The following is an 18,228-nucleotide window of genomic DNA, read 5'->3' as shown; positions in this document are numbered from 1 at the left end:
CATGTGAGCTGTTTCCTTGATATAAATCTCTCTATATATATTTATACTCTTTATGGGTTTTGCTTCTCCAGAGAAGCCAGCCTAAGACACCCTATTTGTGGGTGATATGATACTATACATAGAAAATCCAAGAGACTTCTTGAGAAGACTACTAGAAGTAATAGAAAGATTCAGGAGAGTAGCAAGATATAAGATAAACATACAAAAATCAGTTGGATTCCTATACATCAATAAAGAGAATTACAAAAAGGAAATCAGGAAAACAATATCATTTATAATAAAAAAAATAATAATAGCCCCTAAAAAAATAAAATACTTAGGAATAAATCTAACCAGGGATGTAAAAGACCTATACAAAGAAAACTACAAAACACTACTGCAAGAAACCAAAAGAGGACTTCAAAAATGGACAAACATACCATGCTCATGGATAGGAAGACTCAACATTGTGAAAATGTCAATTCTACCCAAAGCAATCTACAGATGTAATGCAATTCCAATCCAAACACCAACAGCATTCTTTGACAAGATGGAAAAAACTAATCATCAACTCTATATGGAAAAGAAAGAGGCCTGGACAAGCAAGCATTATTGAAGAAAAACGAAAAAGTAGGAGACCTCGCACAACCTGATCTCGGAGCCTACTATACAGCCACAGTACTCAGAACAACCTAGTACTGGTACAATGACAGACACATAAACCAATGGAACAGAACCAAGAACCCAGACATAAATCCATCCAACTATGGTCAGATGATCTTTGACAAAGAACCAAAGTCCATCATATGGAGAAAAGACAGTCTCTTTAACAAATGATGCTTGCAAACCTGGATGTCCATCTATGAAAAAATGAAACAGAATTCATACCTCATACCATACACAAAAACTAACTTAAAATGAATCAAAGACCTAAATATAAAAACTAAAACAGTAAAGATCATAGACTGAAAATAGGGACTATACTAGGGGCTCTAATAAAAATAAAAATAAAAATTTTTTTTTTTTTGCTAATACACGGTGTAAATAGGATACACACATTACTAACAATGCACAAACACCAGAAGATAAACTAGACAACTGGGTGCTCCTAAAAATTAAACACTTCAGCTCATCAAAAGACTTCACCAAGAGTAAAAAGAGAACCTACAGACTGGAAAAAAAATTTTGGCTACGACATACCTGACAAGGGTCTAATCTCTAGAATCTATAGAATACTTTGACACCTCAATAACAAAAAGACAAATAATCTAATTAAAAAATGGGCAAAAGGTATAAACAGACACTGCGCCAAAGAAGACATTCAGGCAGCTAACAATATTGCAACTCAAGGCTTGAATTTTTTCCTCAGTTCTTTCAGCTTGAGAAATGCAGAGCATGTTCGTCCCTTTTGGTTTTCTAACTCCAGATCTTTGTACATATCATTATAATACTTTACTCTGTCTTCTCGAGCTGCCCTTTGAAACTGTCTGTTCAGCTGTTTTACTTCATCATTTCTTCTGTTCACTTTAGCTACTCTATGTTCAAGAGCAAATTTCAAAGTCTCTTCTGACGTTCATTTTGTTCTTTTCTTTCTTTCCTGTCTTTTTAATGACCTCTTGCTTTCTTCATGTATGATGTTCTTGATGTCATTCCACAACTCGTCTGGTCTTTGTTAATTAATGTTCGATGCATCAAATCTATTCTCGATTCAAGCCTCAGGTTGCAATATTGAAGGATTCTATGGACAAAATATTAAATGATGCAGGAAGCATCAAAAGAAGATAGACGTTGTGGGTAACATCTAGTTTTCCATGTTGCCAAGGTATATAAAGAAGAAATGGGAATCTTAGGCTATTTATTGTTGTGGCTGTAAATTGGTACAATTTTTCTGGAGAGCAGTTTGGTAAAATATATCAAGACGCTAAAAAATATTTACTCTTCAAGCTGGTTACTTGTAAAAATTTCTTTTCAAAATTTTCAGAGATGCCTACAAAGAATTTTGTATAAAGAAGTGTGTTCAATATAGTGTTAGTTATAATAGCAAAAAAATAAAAAACTACCTGACTATCCAACAATTGAAGATAAATTATGGGTTAGCTGTAATTAGATTTTGAAACAGCCAACTGAAGATCACATTTTCACATAATATTTAATGTCCTAAAGAAATGGTTGCTCTATTAATAAGGGAATAAAAGATATGTAAATATTTACTGTACTTCATTTTAAAATTCTACAAAAAGACAAAAAGAAATATAATCTTTAATCCTATTTAGAGAAGGGATACTGGATACTTTTTTTCTTTATATTTTTCTGTATCTTCACATTTTTCTATAATGAATGCTATCAAATGTTAAAGTTGTTTGTTTTAAAAATTAAAATGGACTTAAAGAGATCCAGTTCTTTAAAACATTCTGTGTCTGGTAATGACGCAAGTTTTAAGACAGTCATACTAAGAAGAATTCCGTTTTAGGAAGCGAGGTCTTTATTCCATTGAAAAAGAGGATTGTTAATGGCTACACGGAACAATACTTGGATTTGCCAAGACGTCCTGAGAAAGGCTGGATGTTTAATACTGAATTGGTCTAAAAGCTAAACTATTTAAGAGACTGTATATTGGACTCTTTATTCCTACTCTTTTTATAAGTCGATGAATTAATTTACATGATTTAGTGGTTTTTGTTTTTTAACCAAGAAAAAGGAAGTAGAAACTTGCTTTTCCTCTCTGTGTTTATTATTGCTAATTTTATAAGAATGCTTGTAGTTTTTGTTCTTGAAATTTTTCTATTTGAGGAGATTTTTCATTCCCTTAGGAGCACTACATTTCTTATCACTGGTCTATTACAGGGTACTTTAATGATGTATATTTTGCCTACTTAAAGAATCTGTAACATCAAGGTGTTTGGATCTACGAGATTGCCTTGAAGATAAGAAGTGGCTAATTGTCAATAGTAAAATAAACCAGTTACCCTCCTGCTTTAAAAAAGAAAAGAACCGATGGTACTGAAGGAAAAGTCCAAGATGCACTGAAGGCATTGGAGAAAAATAAGTCTCCAGGAATTGACTGAATACCTATTGAGATGTTTCAACAAACAGTTGCAGCACTGGAAGGTCTCACTAGTCTAGTCAAGACCAACTGACTGAAAGAGATCCATATTTATGCCTATTCCAAAGAAAGGTGAGCCAAAAGAATGCAGAAATCATCGAACAATATCATTGTGATGGTTAAGGTTGTATGTCAACTTGGTTGGGCCATGATTCTTGGGGATTTAGCAATCATATGATGTTGTGATCACCTCCATGATGGGATCTGTTGTGAGTAGCCAATCAGTTGAAAGGGAGTTTCCATGGGCCTGTGGCCTGCATCAAATATAAGTGGACATTCTGGCAAGGCTTGTGGGCTTTTTGCTCACACTGAATCCTGAAGCTGACTCCTGTTCATCTGACTTCCAGTTCTTGGGACTTGAGCTAGTAGCTTACTTGTGGTCTTGCCCATCAATCTTGGGATTCATTGATTGTCACAGATTGAATTATGTCCCCCCAAAAAATGTGTGTATCAATTTGACTGAGCCATGATTCCCAGCATTGTGTGATTTTCCTATATGTAGTAAATCCTGCCTCTATGATGTTAATGAGGGAGGATGGGGGGCAGTTGTGTTAGTGAGGCAGAACTCAATCTATAAGATTGGATTGTATCTTGAAGCAATCTCTTGCAATATAAAAGAAAGAAGCAAGCAGAGAGACAGGGGAACCTCGTACCACCAAGAAAGCACTACTGGAGGCGTCCTTTGGACCCAGGATCCCTGCTCCTGAGAAGCTCCTCAACCAGGGGAAGATTGAGGACAAGGACCTTCCTCCAGAGCCAACAGAGAGAGAAAGCCTTCTTCTAGAGCCGACGCCCTGAATTTGGACTTTTAGCCTACTTTTCTGTGAAGAAATAAATTTCTTTTTGTTAAAGCCATCAACTTGTGGTATTTCTGTTATAGAAGCACTAGATAACTAAGACATTGATCTTCACAGCATGTGAGCAAGAGCCCTGCTCTCTCACCTGCCAGTCTTGGGTTCACCAGCCCCTGGGGCTACATGAATCAGGAGAAGCCTCTATCCTGACCCATGGACTTGAGACGTTCCAGCCCCTACAACTGTGTGATCTATTTCCTTGATATAAATCTATCTATCTATATATATATCCTTTACTGGTTTTGCTTCTCTAGAGGACCTAGCCTAAGACATTTGGTAATGAGAGTGGTTGAAGGGAAACAAAATTGTAAGGATGAGTTTTCTAAACTGGTTCGCAGGTACTGAGAGTGGTTCTAGGGAAACAAAATTGTAAGGATGAGTTTTCTAAATTGGTTCTCAAGTCTGGTTAGTCTTAAAGATGTTGATGACTCTGTTTCCAGTAGTAAAGAGAACACTGCTGATCCATGGTGTGATGTGGCAATACAAATACGAAAAATATCACCACCAATAGATCAGGTATTCGTGAAAGATGAGGCTCTGAGTGATTATATGTGTGATACCTTTCTACAATTTTGTCAGAAAGAGAAGTATAAGGAAGCTGGTTGGTTGGTCCTACTTTCACTAGACAAACTGGTAAAAAAAAAAAAAAAAACAAGAGATGCACTCAGGGGTTCAGAGTCAAAGCTCAAGTGCCACATAAACAACCTCAAAATTTCCACTTGTGCTTTGAAAGAAAGCCTTATTTCTTGTAGTAACAGAGTTAATATTGCTGAAAACCAAACCCAGAGTCTTATTCTAAGAGTGGCTGAATTACAATGCCAGCTCAGTTGCCAACCTCAATAGCTGTCTGAAGTTAAAGTGAGGGCATCTACTGGGAAGAAATTGGGAAGATCCGGAAACTTGAGATGGGGGCATATGGGCAGATAATCAGGAAGCTGGAGACACTGAGCCCCTAAATTCTGTTGAATCACTCCTGCCAACAGAACCAGCCCTCTCACTCCCATCTGAAGAAATTACTCCATGTTTGTCTGCTAAACCACCCTCCCCAGTAAAACCATTAGTCCCTCCACTCCCATCTAATGAGATTAACCCAGCTGCGTCTAAAGAGCCCTTGTCTGAGTCATTGCCTGGGGCATCACCTGAGGCAGATGCTTTACAAAACAATGCTGAACGTTCTCAAAACACTTCCCCGCTACCAATTTTGGCTTCTAGACCTGTAACTAGACTTAAGTCCCAGTGAGCCCCAAAGGTGAAGTACGAAGTGTGACCAAGAAGGAGGTATGCTACACTTCAAAGGAACTGCTTGACTTTTCTAATATGTACAAACAGAAACCTGGGGAATATGTGTGGGAATGGCTATCAAGGGTGTGGGATAGGTGCAAGGAACATAAATAAAGATGGATCAGTCTGAGTTTATTGATATGGTTCCACTAAGCACAGATTTCTTCATTCAATGTTTCAACTCGAGAAGTTAGGAAGGGATCTAATAGTTTATTTGGTTGGGTCGCTGAAGCATGGATTACATGGTGGCCTACACTAAATCAAGTCGAAGTACCAGACCTGCCTTAGTATACTATAGAAAAAGGTAACCAAAGACTTAGGGAAATTTGCCTGCTAGAGTGGATTTATCAGGTTAGACCCACAGACCCATACACGGAATGCCCAGAGGACACAACTTTTACCTCAACTGTGAGGGAAAAAATTTGTGAAGGGAGCCCCAGCATCGATGAAGACTATTGGGATTGCTATTTTATGTAAGTCAGATTTGACAATGGGAACTGCCTTAACTGAATTAAGACACCAAATTACAATGGGGCTGATTAGACTCCATGTTGTTGTTGTTGTTGTTAGGTGCCGTTGAGTCAGTTCTGACTCGTAGTGACCTTATGTACAACAGAACAAAATACTGCCCAGTCCTGTGCCATCCTCACAATCGTTGTTATGCTTGAGCTCATTGTTGCACCCACTGTGTCAACCCATCTTGTTGAAGGTCTTCCTTTTTCGCTGGCCCTCTACTTTACCAAGAATGACGTCCTTCGCCAGGGATTGATTCCTTCTGACAACATGCCCAAAGTATGTGGGATGCAGTCTCTTGGGTTAGGGGCACCTTAGTCTTCAAGGTGACATCTTTGCTTTTCAATACTTTAAAGAGGTCTTTTGCAGCAGATTTGCCCGATGCAATGTGTCTTTTGATTTCTTGACTGCTGCTTCCATGGGTGTTGCTTATGGATCCAAGTAAAATGGTGAGTAGCATCTAGGGTCTTAAAAGCCTGCAAGCGGCCATCTAGGATACTCCGCTGGTCTCACTCCTTTGGGAGCAAGTAAAAATGAAGAAAACTAAGGATACAAGGGGAAGGCTGGTCCACAGAACTAATGGAGCACGTCTACCACAGCCTCCACCAGACTGAGTCCAGTGCAAGTAGATGGTGCCTGGCTACCACCTCTGACTGCTCTGACAGGGATCAGAATAGAGGGTCCTGGACAGAGCTGGAGAAAAATGTAGAACAAAATTCTAAGTGAAAAATAGAGACCAGGCTTACTGGCCTGAGAGAGACCGGAGAAACCCTGACGGTATGGCCCCCGGACACCCTTTCAGCTATGAAGTCACTCCTGAGGTTCACCATTCAGCCAAAGAGTGGACAGGTCCATAAAACAAAACGAGACTAAAGGGGCACACCAGCCCCGGGGCAAGGACTAGAAGGTAGGAGGGAACAGGAAAGCTGGTAATAGGGAACCCAAGGTTGAGAAGGGAGAGTGTTGACATGTCGTGGCATTGTTAACCAATGTCATAAAACAGTATGTGTACTGCTTAATGAGAAACTAGTTTGTTCTGTAAACCTTCATCTAATGTACAATAAAAAGAGAAAAAAAAAACAATGAGAGGCACAACCAGGATTTGAACATACTTACAACCCCACCCCACTAGCACTGCTGAGCTGAAGGCCAGGTGGTTCCCAGTGGAGGAGTCAGGACCCCATGAGCTGGGTGGCCCTAGATGAAAAGCCTGATACATGGCGGTACAAACCCACATACACTCTGCTGGCATCAAGCTCCCCAGACCCTCTGGTGTTGGCAGGAGCCAGAAAGCCCCTCTGAGCACATGGGAGCAATCACTTGATGTACCTCTCTCCATATGCTGGTTTCCTTTGGGTCCTGAAGGGTTGGAGGGATTGAGGGTATAGGAGGGGCTCCTGAGCCTTTGTGGCATGAATGGTGTCCCCCAAAAGATATGTCCACCCAGAACCTGTGACTGTGACCTTATTTGGAAAAACAGTCTTTGCAGATGTAACTAAGTCAAGGATCTTGAGGTAAGAGAAGGGGAGAAGATACATAAAAGGTGACATGAAGATGGAGTGATGCATCTACTGGAAGAGATCCATATTTGTGCCCATTCCAAAGAAAGCTGATTCAACAGAATGTGGAAATTACTGAACAATATCATTAATATCACACACAAGCAAAATTTTGCTGAAAATCATTCAAAAACAGTTGCAGCTCATCCTGAGACCTGAAGAACTAGATGGTGCCTGGCCATAACCGATGACTGCCCTGACAGGGAGCACAACAGAGAACCCCTAAGGGAGCAGAAGATCCGTGGGATGCAGAGCCCAAATTCTCATAAAAAGACCAGACTTAATGGTCTGACTGAGACTAGAGGAATCCCGGCGGTCATGGTCCCCAAACCTTCTGTTGGCCCAGGACAGGAACCATTCCCGAAGACAACTCATCAGACATGTAAGGGACTGGACAACGGGTAGGAGAGAGATGCTGATGAAGAGTGAGCTACTTGTATCAGGTGGACAGTTGAGACTGTGTTGGCTTCTCCTGTCTGGAGGGTAGATAGGAGGGTAGAGAGGGTTAGAAACTGGCAAAATCGTCACTAAAGGAGAGACTGGAAGGAGGGAGCGGGCTGAGTCATTAGGGGGAGAGTAAGTGGGAGTATGGAGTAAGGAGTATATAAGCTTATATGTGACAGACTAACTTGATTTGTAAACTTTCACTTAAAGCACAATAAAAATTATTAAAAAAAAAAAAACAGTTGCAGCAGTACATCGACAAGGAACTGCCAAAAATTCAAGCTGGATTCAGAAGAGGACGTGGAACAAGGAATGTCATTGCTGATGTCAGATGGATCATGGCCAAAAGCAGAGAATACCAGAAGGATGTTTACAACTGTGTTTTATTGACCATGCAAAGGCATTTGACTGTGTGGATCATAACAAACTATTGATAACACTGTGAAGAATGGGAATTCTAGAACGCTTAATTGTGCTCATGAGGAACCTTTACATAGATCAAGAGGCAGATGTTCAGACAGAACAAGGGGATGCTGTGTGGTTTAAAGTGAGGAAAGGTGTGCATCAGGGTTGTATTCTTTCACCATACCTATTTAATCTGTATGCTGAGCAAATAATCTTAGAAGCTGGACTATATGAAGAAGAACGGGGCATCAGGATTGGAGGAAGACTCATTAACAACCTGCATTATGTTTCTACCACTAAGTAGCTGGCAGGTCCCTGGGTGGCACAAATGGTTTACACTTGCCTAGTAACCTAATAAGAAAGACTGAAGAATTGATGCCTTTGAATCATGGTGTTGGCTGATATTGAATATAACGTGGACTGCCAAAAGAATGAAAAATCTGTCTTGGGAGAAGTACACCAGAATGCTCCTTAGTAGCAAGGATGGCAAAATTTTAACGTGTTTTGGACATGTTATCAGGAGGGACCAGTCCCTGGAAAGGACATCATGCTTGGTGAAGTAGAGGTCAGTGAAAGAGAGGAAGACCCTTAGCGAGAAGGACTGACACAGTGACTGCAACAACAGGCTCAAGCATAGCAATGATGGTGAGGATGGCTCAGGACCAGGCAGTGTTTTGTTCTGTTGTACACAGGATTGCTATGAGTTGGAACTGACTCGACAGCACCTGACAATGACAACAATCTACAAACCAAAGAACACCATGGAGCACCAGCAGCCACCAGAAGCTGGAAGAGGCAAAGAAGACCCTTTCCTAAAATCTCTGGAGGCAGCATGGCCCTGCTGAAACCTCGATTTTGGATTTCCAGCCTCCAGACTGAGACAATACATTTCTGTTGTTTTAAGCCACCCAGTGGGTAAATTGTTACAGCAAACACAACAAACTCATACAAGCTCAAAGACTGAGTCAACACAGAGGAGCCAGTGGGAAGGAAGCAGAAATTCTGTGGCCTAGTCAGTCCCTGAGTCTGGCCTCTGCTGGAGTCAAGCTGGCCTCCGACCTATCTTAGTGAGCAGGACCACTTTTCAAGTGGTACCGGGAGTGGAGGAGCAGACCGGTTTCAGGAGGAGCCAGGTCCGAGTTCCCCAAAAAGCTAAAGCTAAAAGCGACCCACCCGGAGCAGAATGCTGCAGATGTCCGGTGTATGACCTGCAAATTGCCCCAGGAGGAGGAGTGAGGGCAGCAGCCAAGAGGAACATGCACCCTAAACTTGTGCACCATTGTCACGCTTACCGGACTTGCAGATCTTCCCGAGACGTGTGGCATGCTGACCACCAGAGGGCGCCGCTGCACCAGCAGAAGTTGAGAAGGAAGGCATCTGAGGCTTCCTTACCTGGGTGGAGCTGAGGACAGGGGAAAGGAACCTTGGGGCTCAGAGTATTGCCCCATCCCCTCTCAGGACAGGCGAGTGAAGCAGAGGCTGGGGAGGCGGGGGAGGCCTGGCAGTGGGGTCCCTGGAGCTTAGGCTGGCCATAAAGTTCCCACCCATGTGGAGCCAGGGTCCAAGGTCTGCCCCAAGGAAAACATCAGGTCGCAAATGGAGAGGTGGGCAGAATGAAGATGAGCAGAAGTGAGCTGAAGACTTCTGTTATGGGTTGAATTGTGTCCCCAAAAAGACGTGTAGAAGTCCTTTCCCACTACCTGTGAATATGATCTTGTTTGGAATAGGGTCTTTGAAGATGCTATCAGTTAACATGAGATCATCTGGTGTAGGGTGGGCCCTGATCCCATCTGAGAGGCGTCCTTTTAAGAAATGGACAAGAGACACAGATACACAGAGGGAGGATAGCCTTGTGAAGATTTATCTACAAACCAAGGAACACCTGGTGCTTCCAGAAGCTGGAAGACACAAGGAAGGATCCCTCCCTAAAGACTTCGGAGGAAGCATGGCTTGGTCAACATATTGGTTCTGACCTCTAGCCTCCAGAACTGTGAGACAATCTATTTCCATTGTTTTAAAGCACCCAGTGTGTGATACTTTGTTTCAGCAGCCCAGCCCTAAGGAAACTCATACAACTCCCAAGCCTGAGGCAAAGTCATGGCATCAGTGGGCAGGCACAGCTGAGAGGAGCTGGGTCAGATTAGCCAGGGCTCTGCCTCCCCTCCTACCTCCCCCCCACCTGTGGCCTTTGGCCTGAGTGCTAGGAACAGGCAAAGTTGCCACTGCAGCTCCCCTTTCCCGACCAGCCCAAGAGCACATTGCCCCCAGAGGTGGATGGGGGCCGCCTGGGCCCTTACCCTGGTCGCTGTTCCAGGAACGAGGACTGTTGCCATTCACTCTGACCAAACTCACCAGAAGGTCATGGAAACCAGCTCTGCTGGGCCACACTGGAGGCCACACAGTGCTAGAGGATCAGAGTACAGGGGCCTGTGCCCTGAGCCATCTTCCTGTGGAAACTGGGCCTGGCTAAGGCTAGAGACCCCAAAAGTGAAGGGGAAATCCTGGCAACAGCACCAAAGCAGCAGGCTGACACCAGGAGAGAGATGTACTTCTCTTTCTTCGTGGCTGAAGGCAGCAGCTGTGAGTGAGACAAGTCCCAAAGCTCCATTTGTTCCAGGGAGGTAGGCAGTTTGCACAGAGATTTGGCTTCCACAGATAAACAGTGCAAGTAACCAAAATCACTGCCCTGGTCCCTATCACCCAAGCCATTGTTTCAAGAGACAGCAGCAGCCTCCAAGCACATGAATTCTATGGCCCGGGAACATTGGGGATTCAGCCCCGGAGCAAGATGTCTGAGGCAATGCAGCAGGGCAAACAGGCAGCCACCAGCCACAATGCCAGCCACCCTGGAGCAGCCTCTGAAGGGAAAACATGTGAAGGGCGGCATGGTGTTATTTCCCCAAAGAGCTGATGGTAAGTCCTGGTGGGAAAGCCAGCACTCAGTACTGTGTTTCCACCATCACTGGCCACTAAGGCCCATTGGATAGTCAGAACGTGGCCTCAGGGGCCTCTGGGAACACTGTCTGACACAACGTTCTCCAGTGTGCCACTACTAGGGATACCAGAACTCAGTCCAGAGGCACGCTTGGAGAACCACAAGGACCACACACTCCCCAGCCCCAACTCCGCAGGACAGCAATACTGATGATGGGGGCACACATAAGCCCCGCCCCCATCAAGGCCACAGCACCATCTTGGGTGGGCAGGTATCCTTGACATGATCATATACTTCATCCAGACCACTGGGCCTCTCTCTCTTCCAGCCACGACCCTTGTCTCCAACAGGAAAGTGTTTTGTCTCCAGGGGAAGCATCCCACCAAATCTTCAACCCCAGCCCTTGAATCAGACCACCATTCTGGAAAGTCCTCTTCACATCCCTCCACATCTATGTGCCTGTCAGTCCCTGGTCCCTGGCCAGACCAAAAACAGCACAGTCAGGTAGGCCTGGATTAAAATCTGGTACCACTACAAGAATGGGTCTGCGTCTTATAAAAATAGTTTCTGTCCTAACCAGTCAATAAATGTATCTAGCCCTGGGCTCAGCTAGGGATGCAGTAGAGAGTGATGGCTACAAGTGTGGCTCTAGAACCAGACTGTATGTGTTCAAATCCTGACTTTGCCACTTATTGGCCACTTGTTTGCTGAGCAAAGTACCTAATGTCTCTGCTTCAGTTTCCTCTTTGGAAAAACAGGGATGGTAACAGTTGTTGCAAGGAATGTGTGTGCGTGTGTGTATACACACAACAGAGTCACAGGACACTGGCACTACCACCACTCTATGTCTCCTGGGTGACACAACTGGTCTACCCAACAATCGCACCACCAAAATTGGCCCAAGGTGGCTCATTGTCTCCTTCACCCTCATCACAGTATTCCACAGCAACCATGGTTTCCAGTACTTGGAGAAGTTGTGGTCCTTTCCCCAAGGAAGATCTCTGAGGATCCACTCTATCACACCTCAGAGCAGAGCAGAGAATGCACTCATAAGTGCCAGGGACCTAGGGACAATGAGGATCTCAGGGGCAAGAAGGCCCATGGTTCTCCATCTCTGAATAATGGCCCCCAAAGGTATCCACATCCTAATCCCAGGAACCTGTGAATATGTTTCCTTACCTGGCAAAAGGGACTTTGCAGATGTGATTAACAATTCTGAAAAGGGGAGGATATCCTGGATTATCTGGGTGGGCCCAATGTAATCACAAGGGCCCTTATAAGAAGGAGACAGAGGGAGGCGGGGCCAAGATGGCGGACTAGGTGGGCACTACCGCGGATCCCTCTTGCAACAAAGACTCGGAAAAACAAGTGAATTGATCACATACATAACAATCTACGAACTCTGAACAACAAGCACAGACTTAGAGATGGAAAACGAACAAATACGGGCAGACAGCGACCGTTTTCAGAACTAGGAGCCAGCGTACCAGGCAGGTGACCTTCAGAGCCCGATCTGGGGCAGAGCCCAGGGGGGCAGACGGCACAGACAAGGGGCCCAGCCCTACCTCCCCGAACCCATCCCGGGAGAGAGTCTAGCTGGTTGGCGCAGGCGGCATAGCGGCGCAGCCAGAGGGAGAAGCACCCGGGAGACGGTGACTGATCTTGGAGCGGGGAGAACAGCGTCCCACCCGGGGAGCCGTCCCGCCAGGAGTTTGGCGGGAAGCGGGCGGGGCGCGAATGGGGGGGGGATCAGCTATATTTCCCTAAAGCGACCCCGGGGCGCGAACGTGTGGGGGGTGTGGCGAACGTGTGGGGGGACGCCAACCCAGTTCGCGCGTGTGGCGCGACGCACCAGAGGGAGAAGTCCCCGGGAGGAAGTGACTGGTCTTGGAGCGGGGAGAGCACCGTCCCAGCCGGTGAGCCGTCCCGCTGAGATTTTGGCGAAAGTGGGAGGGGCGTGAGCGCGGGGTCCAATTATATTCCCCTGAATTGACCCAGGGGGCGGGCCCACCTGATCATGCGGGTGACGCCAACCCAGTTCGCGCGAGCGGTGCGGCGCACCGGCGGGAGAAGTCCCCGGGAGGAAGTGACTGGTCTTGGAGCGGGGAGAGCACCGTCCCAGCCGGTGAGCCGTCCCGCTGAGATTTTGGCGAAAGTGGGCGGGGCGTGAGCGCGGGGTCCAATTATATTCCCCTGAATTGACCCAGGGGGCGGGCCCACCTGGTCATGCGGGTGACTCCGACCCAGTTCGCGCGAGCAGTGTGGCGCACCGGAGGGAGAAGTCCCCGGGAGGAAGTGACTGGTCTTGGAGTGGGGAAAGCAGTGTCCCAGCCGGGGTGCTGTCCCGCTGGGATTTTGGCGAAAGCGGGCGGGGCGTGAGCGTGGGGTCCAATTATATTCTCCTGAATAGACCCTGGGGGCAGGCCCACTCGTTCGTGTGGGAGACGCCCACCCAGTCCACGCGAGCGGTGCCGAGCGCCGGAGGGAGAAGTCCCCGGGAGGAAGTGACTGGTCTCGGAGCGGGGAGAGTAGCGTCCCAACTGGGGAGCCATCCCGCCCGGATTTTGGCGGACGGGGGTGGAGCGTGAACGCGGTGATCAGCTCTATATTCTGCGGTGCTACACTCCTAGCTCTCTGATCCCTCCCCCACCCTTCCCAGGCGGCTCCATTAACATCTGAATACCCGGAGCCAGAGGGAGAATTCAGATAGGGATCTGACTGCATTTTTTTTAGCGGATTACCTGGAAAATCTAGTTTCCCAGTGATGGCTTGGAGACAACAGTCCATATCAAACCACATAAAGAAACAGACCATGACAGCTTCTCCAACCCCCCAAACAAAAGAATCAAAATCTTTCCCAAATGAAGATACAATCCTGGAATTATCAGATACACAATATGAAAAACTAATTTACAGAATTCTTAAAGATATCACAAATGAAATTAGGATAAATGCAGAAAAAGCCAAGGAACACACTGATAAAACTGTTGAAGAACTCAAAAAGGTTATTCAAGAACATAGTGGAAAAATTAATAAGTTGCAAGAATCCATAGAGAGACAGCATGTAGAAATCCAAAAGATTAACAATAAAATTACAGAATTTGACAACGCAATAGAAAGTCAGAGGAGCAGACTCGAGCAATTAGAATGTAGACTGGGACTTATGGAGGACCAGGGAATCAACACCAACATAGCTGAAAAAAAATCAGATAAAAGAATTAAAAAAAATGAAGAAACCGTAAGAATCATGTGGGACTCTATCAAGAAGGATAACTTGCGAGTGATTGGAGTCCCAGAACAGGGAGGGGGGACAGAAAACAGAGAGAAAATAGTTGAAGAACTCCTGACAGAAAACTTCCCTGACATCATGAAAGACGAAAGGATATCTATCCAAGATGCTCATCGAACCCCATTTAAGATTGATCCAAAAAGAAAAACACCAAGACATATTATCATCAAACTTACCAAACCAAAGACAAACAGAAAATTTTAAAAGCAGCCAGGGAGAAAAGAAAGGTTTCCTTCAAGGCAGAATCAATAAGAATAAGTTCAGGCTACTCAGCAGAAACCATGCAGGCAAGAAGGGAATGGGACGACGTATACAGAGCACTGAACGAGAAAAACTGCCAACCAAGGATCATATATCCAACAAAACTCTCCCTGAAATATGAAGGAGAAATTAAGATATTTACAGATAAACACAAGTTTAGAGAATTTGCAAAAACTAAACCAAGACTGCAAGAAATGCTAAAGGAGATTGTTTGGCCTGATGACCAATAATATCAGGTACCAGCACAATACAAGGTCACAAAAGAGAACGTCCTGATATCAACGCAACTCAAATAGGGAAAGCACAAAAACAAACAAATTAAGACTAAAAATAAACAAAATAATACACGTAACAGAAAATCATGGAAATCAATAGATAAACGATCACAATAATCAAAAAGAGGGACTAAATATAGGAGGCATTGAACTGCCAGATGGAGAGTGATACAAGGCGATACAGAAGGATACAAGTTAGGTTTTTACTTAGAAAAATAGGGGTAAATAATAAGGTAACCACAAAAAGGAATATCAATTCCATAACTCAAGAAAAAAGCCAAGAAAAACGTAATGACTCAACAAACACAAAGTTAAACATTATGAAAATGAGGATCTCACAAGCTACTAAGAAAAACGCCTCAGCACAAAAAAGCATGTGGAAAAATGAAATGGCCAACAACACACATGAAAAGGCATCAAAATGACAGCACTAAAAACTTATTTATCTATAATTACGCTAAATGTAAATGGACTAAATGCACCAATAAAGAGACAGAGAGTCACGGACTGGATAAAGAAACACGAGCCATCTATATGCTGCCTACAAGAGACACACCTTAGACTTAGAGACACAAACAAACTAAAACTCAAAGGATGGACAAAAATATATCAAGCAAATAATAAGCAAAAAAGAAGAGGAGTAGCAATATTAATTTCTGACAAAATAGACTTTAGACTTAAATCCGCCACAAAGGATAAAGAAGGACACTATATAATGATAAAAGGGACAATTGATCAGGAAGACATAACCATATTAAATATTTACGCACCTAATGACAGGGCTGCAAGATACATAAATCAAATTTTAACAGAATTGAAAAGCGAGATAGACACCTCCACATTTATAGTAGGAGACTTCAACACACCACTTTCGGAGAAGGACAGGACATCCAGTAAGAAGCTCAATAGAGACACGGAAGACCTACTTACAACAATCAACCAACTTGACCTCATTGACTTATACAGAACTCTCCACCCAACTGCTGCAAAATATACTTTTTTTTCTAGTGCACATGGAACATTCTCTAGAATAGACCACATATTAAGTCATAAAACAAATCTTTGCAGAATCCAAAACATCGAAATATTACAAAGCATCTTCTCAGACCACAAGGCAATGAAGCTAGAAATCAATAACAGAAAAACTAGGGAAAAGAAATCAAATACTTGGAAAATGAACAATACCCTCCTGAAAAAAGACCGGGTTATAGAAGACATCAAGGAGGGAATAAGGAAATTCTTAGAAAGCAACGAGAATGAAAATACTTCCTATCAAAACCTCTGGGACACAGCAAAAGCAGTGCTCAGAGGCCAAATTATATCGATAAATGCACACATACCAAAAGAAGAAAGAGCCCAAATCAGAGAACTGTCCCTACAACTTGAACAAATAGAAAGTGAGCAACAAAAGAACCCATCAGGCACCAGAAGAAAACAAATAATAAAAATTAGAGCTGAACTAAATGAATTAGAGAACAGAAAAACAATTGAAAGAATTAACAAAGCCAAAAGCTGGTTCTTTGAAAAAATTAACAAATTGATAAACCATTGGCTAGACTGACTAAAGAAATACAGGAAAGGAAACAAATAACCTGAATAAGAAATGAGAAGGACCACATCACAACAGAGCCAAATGAAATTAAAAGAATCATTTCAGATTATTATGAAAAATTGTACTCTAATAAATTTGAAAACCTAGAAGAAATGGATAAATTCTTGGAACAATACTACCTACCTAAACTAACACATTCAGAAGTAGAACAACTAAATAGACCCATAACAAAAAAAGAGATTGAAACGGCAATCAAAAAACTTCCAACAAAAAAAAGTCCTGGCCCAGACGGCTTCACTGCAGAGTTCTACCAAACCTTCAGAGAAGACTTAACACCATTACTATTGAAGGTATTTCAAAGCATAGAAAAAGACGGAATACTACCCAACTCATTCTATGAAGCCACCATCTCCCTGATACCAAAACCAGGTAAAGACATTACAAAAAAAGAAAATTTTAGACCTATATCCCTCATGAAAATAGATGAAAAAATCCTCAACAAAATTCTAGCCAATAGAATCCAACAACACATCAAAAAAATAATTCACCCTGATCAAGTGGGATTTATACCAGGTATGCAAGGCTGGTTTAATATCAGAAAAACCATTAATGTAATCCATCACATAAATAAAACAAAAGATAAAAACCACATGATCTTATCAATAGATGCAGAAACGGCATTTGACAAAGTTCAACACCCATTTATGATAAAAACTCTTACCAAAATAGGAATTGAAGGAAAATTCCTCAACATAATAAAGGGCATCTATGCAAAGCCAACAGCCAATATCACTCTAAATGGAGAGAACCTGAAAGCATTTCCCTTGAGAACGGGAACCAGACAAGGATGCCCTTTATCACCGCTCTTATTCAACATCGTACTTGAAGTCCTAGCCAGGGCAATTAGGCTAGACAAAGAAATAAAGGGTATCCAGATTGGCAAGGAGGAAGTAAAGCTATCACTATTTGCAGATGACATGATCGTATACATGGAAAACCCTAAGGAATCCTCCAGAAAACTACTGAAACTAATAGAAGAGTTTGGCAGAGTCTCAGGTTATAAAATAAACATACAAAAATCACTTGGATTCCTCTACATCAACAAAAAGAACACCGAAGAGGAAATCACCAAATCAATACCATTCACAGTAGCCCCCAAGAAGATAAAATACTTAGGAATAAATCTCACCAAGGATGTAAAAGACCTATACAAAGAAAACTATAAAACTCTGCTACAAGAAATTCAAAAGGACATACTTAAGTGGAAAAACATACCCTGCTCATGGATAGGAAGACTTAACATAGTAAAAATGTCTATTCTACCAAAAGCCATCTATACATATAATGCACTTCCAATCCAAATACCAATGTCATATTTTAAGGGGATAGAGAAACAAATCACTAATTTCACATGGAAGGGAAAGAACCCCCGGATAAGCAAAGCATTACTGAAAAAGAAGAAGAAAGTGGGAGGCCTCACTCTACCTGATTTCAGAACCTCTTATACAGCTACAGTAGTCAAAACAGCCTGGTACTGGTACAAGAACAGGCACATAGACCAATGGAACAGAATTGAGAACCCAGATATAAATCCATCCACGTATGAGCAGCTGATATTTGACAAAGGACCAGTGTCAGTCAAGTGGGGAAATGACAGTCTTTTTAACAAATGGTGCTGGCATAACTGGATATCCATTTGCAAAAGAATGAAACAGAACCCATACCTCACACCGTGCACAAAAACTAACTCCAAGTGGATCAAAGACCTAAACATAAAG

Source organism: Loxodonta africana, chromosome X (assembly GCF_030014295.1).
Source record: "Loxodonta africana isolate mLoxAfr1 chromosome X, mLoxAfr1.hap2, whole genome shotgun sequence".
NCBI classification, from domain to species: domain Eukaryota; kingdom Metazoa; phylum Chordata; class Mammalia; order Proboscidea; family Elephantidae; genus Loxodonta; species Loxodonta africana.
The sequence above is the reverse complement of the archived record's forward strand: the minus strand, read 5'-3'. Positions refer to the sequence as shown.